Below are 13003 nucleotides of genomic sequence, written 5' to 3' on the forward strand. Positions count from 1 at the left end.
TTTTTGAGACTTTCCTAGGAGGGATAGGTAATAGAACCTCAACGTTTGGACCTTAGTTTGCTTTGCTCTACTCACAGAAAACAAAATGAAGGAATTGGAGGGAAAACAAGTAGATTGCTGACACATGCCCATTTATTATTATTATTATTATTGTTCTGCTTTGTGCATTTCCTAACAAGGATAGGGGAGCAGCTCATCTTTGCATTTGGAGTCTTGGCTCTGAGAGTATCTTTTCTCCAAGAAGTGCTGTGAATCCTATTGCAAAGGAGAGGCCAAGGTCATTGGCAACTGCCTCCTAAGAACCTTCAGGTCTTTTACCTGTCATGAAACCCACACTCAAATCAAGTGCTTTCCTCCGGGATAGCAGGGCGAATTTATTTAGGTCTATTTACTAGATAGACATTTAGATATGCCTGGCATAAACAGGGCGTTGGGCAACATAAAATCATAGACACAGACCATGCCTTCAGCAACTCGTCGTTTAATAGGGAAGCAGAGTATTCACATAAGATACAAACTATGAGGATAGTTCTGAAACAAGTATAAAAATATGCAGCATTATACAGAAGAAAGGGTGGTAATGAGTAAGGAGAGGGATATGAAAGATGCTCTCTCTCTACTTGTGTTATTCAATTATAAAATCAATCATTACTTTGTTCAGTCACTAGACCAGAGGGAAGTCTTTTGGGAATCTCTTAGGCTTTCTTCCATCTGTATTACATATTTGGGGGTCTTTTCTGGCTGCAAGGCACATTACAACTCCTAGCGTCGATGGGGATGTTAACTTTAAAAACTTATCCCTTGGTAGTTATGAACAAGAAAGAGAGAAGTAGGGGCACATGTGAAAGAGTGTGCTGGTAGGAGCTGACATGTGGTAGCTGACATCAAAGATCTACAAATTAGTAGGTGTCTGCTTTGTTGACTTTTCTATTCTTAACTTAATAGTTTATTTAACTGCATCCCTTAGAGGCTGTTAAACATATCAAAGGGAAATTTGTAAGCAAGCTTTGGGGGGGGGGGAACACCAAGCAACAGAAAGAAAGAGGACCCTAAAGAGGCACCCCATCAGCTACATTAACAACAAGGCACAGAAGCAGTGTGTCAACGCTGTCTTAATCCAGTGACGATGCAATGAAACAGAAACATACAAAAGATGAATAACAAATCTAAGAAACCTATGCCAAACGACATATTACAAAGGAACATGCAGCATGTATACTTTTGTAACTTTAGTAGTAGCTTTCTATTAAATCTATAAGAGTGGGGAGAAATTTAAGGTCTGGGTACCATTCCTAAGGTCAAGTCTTGCAATGAGTAAGACTAATAATATCAGACTGTAGATTGTATAAAGCAACATTTCTTGCTTTAACTAAACATCCTTCAAACTGCTGTTTAATTTTGATTGCTAATGCCTCAGTGGCCTGGGGCCCAGATTTGCTTAATTCAACCCCAGAGGGAAATATTACCACACCAGGGTCGTAAGCAAATGAACTGTGCAATATATGAAAATCAGGCCACGTAAGGTGTGTGCATCTCACACACACACACACACACACACACACACACAGAGTCACACACACAGGAGCAGATGGGTGGTGAGAATTCCGGGTTGGAAAGACCGAGTTTTGCTTTCCCACTGGTCCTGACGACTGGCCTCATGACCCACAAACTGGCTCTGCATTCCCCCAGCCAGCTGGACCTGTTCCCTGCCCCATCCCTTTGCTGCTCCACCCCCACCCCACCTGCAGCCTCCGTCCCAGGCAGAAAGGAAAATAACGCTTGGATTAAGTGGTGAGCTGCTAGCCTCTAAAAGGAACGGGAGGCGTTTCAACCCTGAGTGCCGGAAAAACCACGGCACTCTTCGGCAGCCACCACGTGGGGCGGGGAGAGCGACAGCGGTACCTGCAGGACCCACAGCCGGCCAGGCTCTGGCGCCAGCCTCGACGGCGGCCCCGCCATCTCCGCCCCGGCGGTCCTTGGCCTCACCTCCTCCGGGGGCTCGGTTAACCTCCTGGCGCTGCACGGTGCCTGCGCGCGGTTCGCTGGCGGCGCGGAGCGGACGGCTCCACCTGATGGAGGCGCGTGGAGTCTTGGACCTGGGAGCGCGCGGCTAGGGCACCGCAGCGCCGGGAGCAGGAGGACCGCCGCCCCGGCTGGGAGCCACCTCGGGCTGCGAGCGGGGGACCCGGCCTCCGGGCAAGGCCCCGTGGAGGTGCCTGCCCTAAAGAGAGAGCAGAAAACCGGCACCCTGGGAAACCGCCCGAATTCTGGTTTTCTGCACATGTAGGCGCCGGGTCTCCGTGGCACCCACCGTGCAAGCCGGGGCCCCTCGCCAGCAGGTGGCATCCTCTCCAGCGTTTCTTCTCCCGGCCTGCAGCCCAGAAGGCGGAATTCCTCAGACCCCAACCCCCTTCTCCTGGTCTTCAGTGCCAAGGGCTGTGTCCTTTGACCCCCCCCCCCCAGGCCAGGGGGCGAGAAGGGGGCTGGAGGTGGGATCGCCCAGAGCTAGATGAGGCTGGCCCCACGGAGAAGGAGCGCTGGCTTGCTGGCCAAGAAGTTTCAGAAGGACAAATCTCCACCGGGTAGTGTCCAAGTCCTGTGCTGCTGGCAGCACGTCTGCCCCCGCCCCCCCAACCCCCCCAATTTTTTTTTTTGAGTTGGAACACTGAGAGTATGACACCAGGTTGTGGGTCCAGGTGCAGGAATGTAGGAGCCTGAAGACGCTGACTTCATGCAGACCATGCAGACCCTGGCACGCCACAGTCAGATGTCTGTGACATGCCTTATTCCCTCTTTGTGCAAAAACCTGTTTGGGGTACTTAATAAAGACATATGGAGTGACCCCGAGAATTCCTGTTTCTGAGTTTGTCCCACACCCGTGTCAAGTATACATATGTATAGACATGAAAAAATTTTTCATGAAACATCTCATTGACTTTTTAATAAGACAGAAATTGCCCTGGAGGTCATCGGTCATGCTTCTCTCTTTCTAGATGAATCCTTCCGAGTCCACTTGCCTGAGGCCCTACAGGAAGCTGTAGAACTGGGATGTAGCACTGGGTCCCAGCAGTCCCTTGTCCTGCCCTCCTCAGTCTCTGGTTCTTGGTGCCCTCCTGGGCTCACCGGCTCACTGGCTCTCTGTGTTCTGGCTCCAGGTGCCCTCCTGGGCTTACTGTCTTTCTCTGTGCAGGAGGTAATTTACCACCAGTGTGGGGTGGGGGGATGCAGAGAGGCGCTGTTTTATGAGCTGGGTGGCCACTGTGTGTGCAGTTTCCTGCTTAATGCCTCTTCACAATATTTGTTGCACAGCTACATTATAAACCACATTTCCTTTCGTTTTTCATCTATCCTGCCAGTACTGGTTAAAACCTCCTTGTCCAGGGATTTAAACACATTTCCAATAGCCCCCTCCTGGGAGTTCAGTGTAATCTGACTCTCCCATCCTGGATAAGTTAATAAGGGCTCCCAGCTACATCTACTTCCCAAGACCAAATGGTCTTCAGAGGTCCTACCTGGGTGGCAGCCTGTCTGACCTGGGCAGCCACAATCTTCTAGCCTATTTCTTTTTCATTTATCTGAACAAATTTCTTGCTCACATCCCTGTAGGTGGATTATAAGACCTTAACCCCCGTTCACTGTGATCTGTCTCACCATAGAAGTGTGAAAGGCACAAAAAACCAGATGTTTGGCTTTTAGAAGTATCCCCCAAAAGGCAAGATGAGTCTGCCCACTCACACTCCCAAGGCCAGGAGTGAGTGAAGGGGTCGTGGGCAGAATTTTGGTCTGGGCTGCCACCTGGAAACTGCCAACTCATGTAGCCACTTCAGGAACCTGAGCATATCTTTCTTCATCTATAAAATATTGGCAGGAGGGAGACAGTGACTATCTGGGTTCCCTCCCAACCCTAAAATCCTGTGTCTGTTTTCCAGAGGCCACCCTTCTCAGCTTGGAGAGGCTAGAAGTGCTTCCCCAGTGCCTTCAGTGGCTGTCTCCCACCTCCAGGGAAACAGGTGGCAGCCCTAGAAACGGCATGGACCCCCCAGCTCTCGTGAGTTCTGACTTTTCCCCAAACTGTTTTACATTCATTTTGCATCGAGTGCCCTTCATCTTTCCTCAACTTGGGATTTCCCTCCTCTCGTGGTTTGTCCAAAATCAGGCCTCATATCCACCCTGTGGCCTGGTTCTGGGAAAATGTTCTGGGTTCCAGAACCAATTTTATTCAATGTGCATTCTATAATTGGACGGGATGCCAAGCTTTTATGACAGCAAGGGAATGATGTTATCAGGGTGGCTAGTTGTAAAGACTCCCTTTCAAGACAAGGAGGGCCTTGGCAATCTTATATTTTATTCAATCCTCACGGGATTCATGGGTGGCTGTAACATGTGTCTGTCACCTCTGTGTCCTGGCAGCTCCACCAGGGCATAAGCCGCATCACAAATGTGCCCCAGCTCCTACCCGGGTAGGCAGCAGGCACCAGGTACGCACTGCTGAATGAATGGTGGAGTTTTACCTAGTGCCCCACATCCCATTTCCTGTTTTTTGAATGCAATTTCACGTATTCTTCACTCTGTTATTAAACCATTGTCAAACATCTGGCATGTGCCTGCCACTGCTCTGGCTGTATTTTATGGGGATGGGTAATGAATCGAGCCTATATATAGTTTGCAAAATGTGGAACACACTTTAAGATGCAGAGCACTATAGAAATGAAAGATATTTTTATCTCTTCAGCATCATTTTGCACAAGGAGACAATTCTCTGGCAGCACTGTTTAAGAACAATAGACCTGTTTAGCCTTGACACACTCATGCATGCAGGGCACTGGATATTCAATTCACATGGGAGCAGCATTATCTCTCTCAGCAAAGGCCTGAAGAGTGTATAATTTACAGGGAAGAAAAGATATGAGAGGCATTATGAAAGGAGGTGGCAGTGCCCATGCCTGGTCAGATCGCTGGCTGAGGGTACAGGCCAGGACCTTCACCCATGTACCAGGGATGGCACCAAAGGGAAGCCTCAGCCTCCTTCTGCCGGGCTTGCAACAAGTCTGTGTCATTTTGGAGTATGCCATGTGCTCTTTTTGTGTATATGAATAGGATAATTATGTGGAAAATATTGGAAGACAAAGTGAAATTCCAGTTTATGACTCATTTGTGGTATGCAAAGTCTTAGAAATTATACCACATTTATTCTTTCTCTCCATTATTTTTTTTATCCCTCTGTCCCTCCCCCACCACACACCCCCCAGGCCAATGTTATAAATTCGTAAATTTTATAGCAGCCAAGGGAGCAGCTGCATCTCACTCGAAGTCTCTTTAAGCTTTCTTCCTAAATGACAAACATCACTTTCTCCTCTCTGTTTATTGTATAACAACATGTTTTCCTTCCTGCCTGTCTTCCTGTCTTCCTGCCTTCCTGTCTTCCTGCCTTCCTGCCCTCCTGCCTTCCTGCCTCCTTGCCTTCCTGCCTTCCCTCCCCTAATAAACTTATATAAACAGGTTTCCCCTGCTATCTGAAAGTAGAGCGTTCCTATGAAATTTTTCTTAAATCTCAATGGCAAACAGCAAGGAAGCGATCATTCACTTACATGGAAAAATTTTTGAGCATTCCCAGACCCAAAAAATAACCTACAAAATCACACCAAATAACACATAAAACCTGAAAAAACACTAAGATATAGTAAAAGCAGGAATGAGAAGATAAATACAGTCTGCATAGGGTAGAAACGATGTAGGCACCTGGTAGAGGCAGCCTCACTTACCAGCATGGGAGGACAGCGCCACCCGGGGGAGGCCTGGAGGGGTGCTGGGGGCATGTCACGCTGAGTCCTTGCTGGTTCAGGTGGGGGAGATCAGGAGATGGGGAGTAGGAGATCTGTGAGCTGATGCTCGCACACAGTTCAAAGCTGTGACGCTTGATGCCCAAAGGCTGAGAGTAGTTCCAGGTCACCCTGGCCAGACTGGTGGCCGGTGCACGACTTCTGGCACCACTGCCACAAAATAAACACCAGACTCTTCATTTTCTCCTGTGTCGTAAAAGCCAAACCCTGTCTTCTGGGTAGCGAAACAAGCACTGCCGAAGGTCTTTCATAAAAGTAAAGGAGCGTCATCCAAACTTTTGAAAAGTGGAAGCCATCTGTAAAGGTAAACAGAGATGTAAACTTTATGCATGTAATTTTAATATTATTCTGGCTTTATTAAGTTACATGAGTTTGGGTAGATCTAAAACTTCACACACACGTGTATGTATAACTTTGGTATTAACATGGGGATGTGAGCCCCATGTCTTCTGTTCTAAGTCTTCTGTTCTCCTGAGCCAAGGCCAGGTTCTAGCCATCTCTACCTGAACTCAGAGCCTCCTTGACTCCTGGCCTCATGTGCAGATGCACAGGTTCTTGCCCCACCTTCTTGCCCACAATCCCACACATTTGTCTGTTTGAAATTCAGCTCTATAATATGTTCCCTATGTTTGAATATGTGGATGGCCCCCAAGAGGGCCCATCAACTTTTTTTTCTTTAAGATTTTATTTATTTATTTTTGCAAAGAAGAACTGGGATGTAGGCCAGAGGTGCAGGGGTAAGAGGATTCACCAGAGACAGAGTGGGGAGCAGTATGGGCAGATCCACTGGAATTCACTGCAAGGGGCTCAGTGGGCAAGACAGGAGAGGTCAGCTGTGCCATATGTGGGTTAGCTCTCTGGCCAGGATAAATCTCAGGCCCCAGTGGTGATAGCACTGAGACTTATCCTTTAGGCAACCACGGAGGCCCAACTATCAACTTTTAATTATGATATAGAGGAGGTGTCATGATCCCCACCCACTCCTTCCCAACCCATACCTCAGTCCTGTCACATTTCTCATTTATTAGAGACAATCCTCACTTCTAATTTTTCATCTTTCTTGTGCTTTTTCCTTTTCTTTTGGGCCACTCTGCCTTCACTCATCCCTTTGCCTAATAAACAGGTAGTCAATTGCTCAAGAATCAGTTAGACTAAGAAATTTGCTTCCCCTCTCACTCTTGCTCAGCCAGCCAAAATGAACAGCATATTCATCTAGATATGCCCAGAACTCTAATGACCTTTTATTGTACAACTATTAACATTGCATTACAATTATTTATTTACATGTCAACCTTTCAAACTATATGCAAGATCTTTCCTGCAACCATCCAATCTCAATCTTGAAATTTTGGATTTGATTGACCATCCCATCTTGAAATTTTCTTTCTTCATTATTTGGTTCCTGTAGGTCCAGGAAATTCCAAATCCATCTTCTGGATCTAGATGTAACAGAAGAACTAGAGGAAAGATTTCCAACTATACATTTTTGAACCCAACCCAAAAGATAAGCGAAATATTATTATGGTTGTTAGAAATCCTGGTTATTTCTATTACTTAACAGCACAGTCCCAAAGAGTTGAGGAGCTAGAACATTTCTTAACAATTATATACAGGCCTCCCTGGTGGTGCATGGGGTTAAGCACCACACTATGAAGCTATCCACAGTCTTTGCAGCATGAGTTCCATCCCCGGCCAGCCAGGGAGCAACCCACATGGCACAGCAGAACTCTCCTGTTTGCCCGCTGCTCCCCTCAGCAGTGTATTTCAGTACATCTGCCTGTTCTGCTCCCCACTCTGTCTCTGGTGAGTCCTCTCAACCCCTGTACCTCTGGCCTGTACCCCAGTTGTAGTATGCATAAATAAATCTTAAAAAAACAATTATATGGACATAGGTTCAAAGCAAATTAGGAAAACCAACATTATTTTTTTCTAAAGTCAGTCCAGTTTTAATTGTGTTAATGGTTTAGTGCTTTTCCTATTGCCCATGATTCTTTTCTGTCTGTCTGAGATTGTGTGTGGGTGGAGGACACTTGTTCCCCTCCATCTTGTTTTGTTGCAGTAGCCCATTTTGGCCCTCTTTGATTTTTTAAAAATCACACAAACAGAGGGAGTATAGTATACCACAGTGGTTCTCACTGACCCAGAAGCCCCACAGTGAGAACCACTGTGGTATACTATACTTCTGACCCAGAAGCCCCAGCAGTCCCTGAGGACTTGTTAGAAATGCCAATTCTGGGGTTCCCTGGTGCACGGCGGTTGAGCGCAGCATTGTGAAGCTGTCTGCAGCCTCTGCAGCACAGGTTCAATCCCTGCTGGCCAGAGAGATACCCACATGGTGGGACAGACTTCTCCTGTCTTGCCTGCTGCTCCCCTCAGCAATGTATTTCAGTCAGTCTGCCTGTTCTGCTCCCTACTCTGTCTCTGGTAATCCTCTCACCCTCCCACACATCTGGCCTGTACCCCGGTTCTTGTATGCATGAATAAATAAATCTTAAAAAAAAATAAGAAATGCCAATCCTCAGCTCCCCCCCACCCCAGGCCTCCTGGATTAGAAAATTTGGGGTGCGGCCCAGCTACTGGTGTTTTGACAAGTTTTCCAGACAATTCCGGTGTATGCTAATGTTTGAGAACCACTCTCACTAGAACGCCCATGTGGTCATGCAGCATCAATAACGATGAAGCAATGACCACTGTGTCTTCCCCTTTCCCCATACAGCCTCCCTCCCACCCCACTGAATATTTGGAAGCAAATGCAGACATCATATCCTTTCATCCATAAGTATTTCAGTGATGAGGCCCATTAATGTGGATGAAAATAATACTTTACAGTATACATTTGTTCAGCAGCCTTAATATGATAGTTTTCAGTCAAAAAAGACAGCTCAACTAGATAAGATAGAAAACATCCTTTTTTCCTTTTTGGTTAAGAATTTATTATTTAGAAAAGGATGAATCTAGTCATTACGACAAGGAATATCAAAGAAGCAGCTTCAGCCAAGGCCCTAACGAAAGGCTGTATCTTCCCTTTGAAGGAGACTGACTCCTTACAGCTTATATAAGTTTCCAGCTACATCTTATTCAGACAGTATGTGGGCTGATTGTTTTCCCAGTATTGTGGTAGATCCACAATTTTTATCCTTACTCTTTTGCTGATGTTCTTTTTTGATCTGCATACATTTATCTAAAAATTGGCCAGAGTTAAGAGGCCACCTGTGGTCATGACCTGGTATTACCTGAAAAGCATGGGGAATGAACACATGGATTTTTTCTTATCATCTGAGCATGCTAACCCTCAAGTTAACCCATCGAGGTATGTCATTGCTGGGTCCCTGCCAGTCCTGTGATACCCACCAGTACTTATTAGCCTGAGAAACTCAAGAGAGTATTTGCTCCCCTCTTTAGATGTGGTAAAAACTGACAGTTGCATGGAGCATGATTTGATAGCAATATCTGCAAAGTGTCAGAAAGGGGAGGGGATCAATACACTTAATTTACTTGGAATAATTCATTGCCTAACTGGAGTTTTCAGCGAGGCCAGACAAATTCCAAACTAACCTCACTCACCCACCTGGATCCTGAGGAGTACAGCGAATCCATCTTTTGAATGAGATGTAAAACTGAGTTTCTTGCTTTCAATGACTCCCTTGGCCCTTTCTTTCCTGAGATGGAGTGTTCACTCAGTCAGCCATTTTTCAAAGTGGGTGATGTATGCTATTGACTGGAAGGCCCCTTACTCTTCCCACCTGATGTGACTGTTTTCACTCCTGCCCTTATATTTGGGTGTGTTCTTGCTCAGAGGCCGTCAGTTTGGAGCTATATTCAACCTCAAGAAGAAGGAAAAGTGGAAAAATATTTCTTTGGTTGAGGATGGTTGTGATGATTTTTCTTTCTTCTCAAGGCTAAACCAATAGGAACGCTGTTTGTCATAAGACTGGAAGGTAGAAATAAGGAGGAGAATGGCAGGGGGAGCAATGCTCTCCGCCTGATGTGCTGAGGTCGCAGAGTCCCTCTGAGGTCAGTACTGAAGAGGCACCTCGCCTTAATGGTTTCCTGATGATCTCTCAACCTCCTGCCTCATTTATCTGACACCCCCGTGAAATGTTTGGAAGTAGCATTTATCATGTAGGGGCAGTGAGAGCCTGTGGATTCTAAGTTTTTGAGAAAATTCACTAGAGAGTTCTTCCCTTATTAAAACACTACCAACCCTGTCCCCATATGTGCCCACTGACACAGGACAGGAAGGGGACAGGAACCAGGGATCCCAGTTGAAGTAACTCCAGGAGCTTGGGGAGGAGGGATGTAATTATAAGGCGCCTTCAAATAATTACGCTATTACTCTCTAATTATGAAGTGCCAATTTCTACTTTAACTACGTGGAATTCAGAGATCACTTAGCAATGGGCTATCTACTGAGCTTTGATATAGTCCCTAAAGGGGAGGAAAAGTACCTTGTACAAAGTACACTGGACTCTTGGGGGGCTGGAAAGGGCCTGGGAGACTAGTTTGAAAAGGTCAGGGGATGAATTTTCGTTCTACTCATTTGTCAATACTTCTTACTTTTCTATGCCTCACTTGAATTATGTACAACATGAGGCAACCCAGATAGACATAATACTCTCCTCCCCTTATTTGTCAGTAGACTGGCAAAAGAAAAAAAAAAAACTCAAGACATAAATCTATATGAATAATTTTATCATCTTTTAAAATAGGAGAAATCCATCACCACATGTTTGTTGAATGCTTTCTTTTCTTAGGGAACCATGGGGGATGCAAAAGTTGAAGACATATAGGCCCCTACCCTGAAGAATGTTCCAATGTAGTTGAAGTTACGATAGAATACATCAGTTGTTTGATTCAGCCAATCACTTATTCGTTCAAATGTTCATGTGACATGGGTTTGCTGAGCACCTCCTTTGGCTCAGCCACTGGCAGAGCAGACATGAAAAAGATTTACATTCTGTCCTTACAGAGCTTGACACAGTCTAGGGACCATGTGCGTTTGGGATACCCCGAGAATGATCTTGTGAGACGGCTATTCTGTGAGGCAGCAGTCAGTGTGGGCTGGGTGGACAGGAGAGCTTCACACAGGTCCTCAGCTGAGCATCTGGGGCAGGAAGGGGACAGATTCAAATCTGACACGAATCCCAGTTAAATTTGAAGCCTGATCTCCATTATCCCCTTATTCATGTTCTAGCTCCCAGAATATAAGCAGTGGAACTCCATAGGAGAAGCATAATTGTGGTAATAGAGGAGGAGATTAATTCCTAATTTTGATTTCATTTGAACTGCTTTTACTTGACTGAGTCAAACTTACTGTGGAAGATGATTCATTACTATCTATTTTAAATCATGATCAGGAAGCACAACGACACCCCACGATGGAGAATGCATTTCAAGGGAAGAAATTTTTTAAACTTAAAAAATTGGTTCTTCATAAAAGAAAGAAAAGACCTAAAAATGAGTTAGAGAATTCACTATTGGTGACCGAACCCCTATATTACTTATGTAAGCAAAAACCAAAAAGGATAATGTCATTCAAAAAAAATATACAGAATAAATGGGAGAACATTCTTTGACCTCTCTTTATTCAAACCCACCCCCAGGGGTAACCATTATTAGACAGTTGGTATGGACCCTTCCAGCTTTTATTATGGTTCTACACTTATACATAAGAAGATGCACTCTATGCATTTGCATAAACAGAATCACTCATAATATATATTATTCTGCACTTATATCTTTGATGAATTTAACAACATATCCCATAGATTTTTCCAATGATAGTCTGCTTTAATCTGCCTGAAGGCAACAGAAATTGAAACGCTCATTTCCTTTGTCCTCTGCTTTCCAAGGGAAGACTCGCTTCATGTACTCATATCCCATAGGTTCCCAGTGAAGGAATATTTTCTGCCCTGGTCAGGGAAAGGGAGAAGAGGGAAAGTGTGAACAGGGCACAGGGAAAAATAGGAGCCATGCTGAGTTTCTAGTTTTTTTTTTTTTTTTTTTGTGAAGTTACAATTTTATTTATTTTATTTTATATATATATTTACATCATTTTTCATTTTTGCACAATGTATGCATTTTCATCTTGGTTATATTCCCCATACAATTCCCACCCCCTTTATTTTGACCCTAATCCTACGCCCCTCCCCCCCAGCCCCCTCCCCCTAGTGTGTCTCTGGTTTATAGTTTCCACATTTTTTAAGATGGTGTCCAAATGTAAAGATTGGAAATGGAACCAAAAGTGAACCGAAATGTTTAGGCAAACAATGCTTAGCAGCAGGGAGTCAGACAGCCCTGACCTCAAACTAATCACCAGCAAGCTCACATTTATTCATTACTTTCCTCATGCAACAATGTACACATGCTTTGTGGTGTTCTTTCCACCTCTGCCCCTTTGTTGAAGAAAGGGAGGGAGGAAGAGAAGAGAAGAGTGGAAGGAAGAAAGGAGTGCACAGGGCGGGTAGGCAAAAGCCAGCTCTCTCTGCTCTTTACATCTTTACAGACTTGAGCCTGTGAAGACTCAAGGGGGCCTCTTTTTTTTTTATTAAACTTTTCTTTTTTAATTTTCTTACACTGTTGTTCATTTTTGTGCAACATTTGATTTCTCCCCTCAGGTGTAATCTCCAGAAATCTCCCACCACCACATCAGCTGTGAACTGTCCCCATAGTTCCTCCGCTCTTCTCTGTCCTGTTTTGATCCCTTTCCCTCCCGCCTCCTTCCCAGCTATGTGCCTCAGATTTATAGTTTGCCTGCATGTTTTGTCTCTCTCTCCTTTTTTTTTTTTGATTCTCTATTAGTTTTCCCTATATTCCTCCTATAAGTGAAATCATCCAATATTTTTTCTTTTTCCTTCTGACTTATTTCCCCGAGCATAATCCCTTCTAGCTCCTTCCATGTTGCTACAAATGGACTGAGTTCATCTTTTTTGATTGCTGAGTAGTATTCCATTATGTATACATACCACATCTTCTTGATCCAGTCATCTGTTTTTGGGCATTCAGGTTGTTTCCATATTTTAACTATTGTAAATAGTGCTGCAATAAACATAGGAGTGTAGGTTTTCTTTTGAATTAGTGTTTTTGTGTCCTTTGGGTAGATTCCTAGGAGTAGAATTGCCATAGTGGTTGGACCAGTTTGAATTTCTGGGACCTCTCTTGAG

The sequence above is a fragment of the Talpa europaea genome, assembly GCF_964194135.1.
Source record: "Talpa europaea genome assembly, chromosome: 12".
In the NCBI taxonomy this organism is placed as follows: Eukaryota; Metazoa; Chordata; class Mammalia; order Eulipotyphla; family Talpidae; genus Talpa; species Talpa europaea.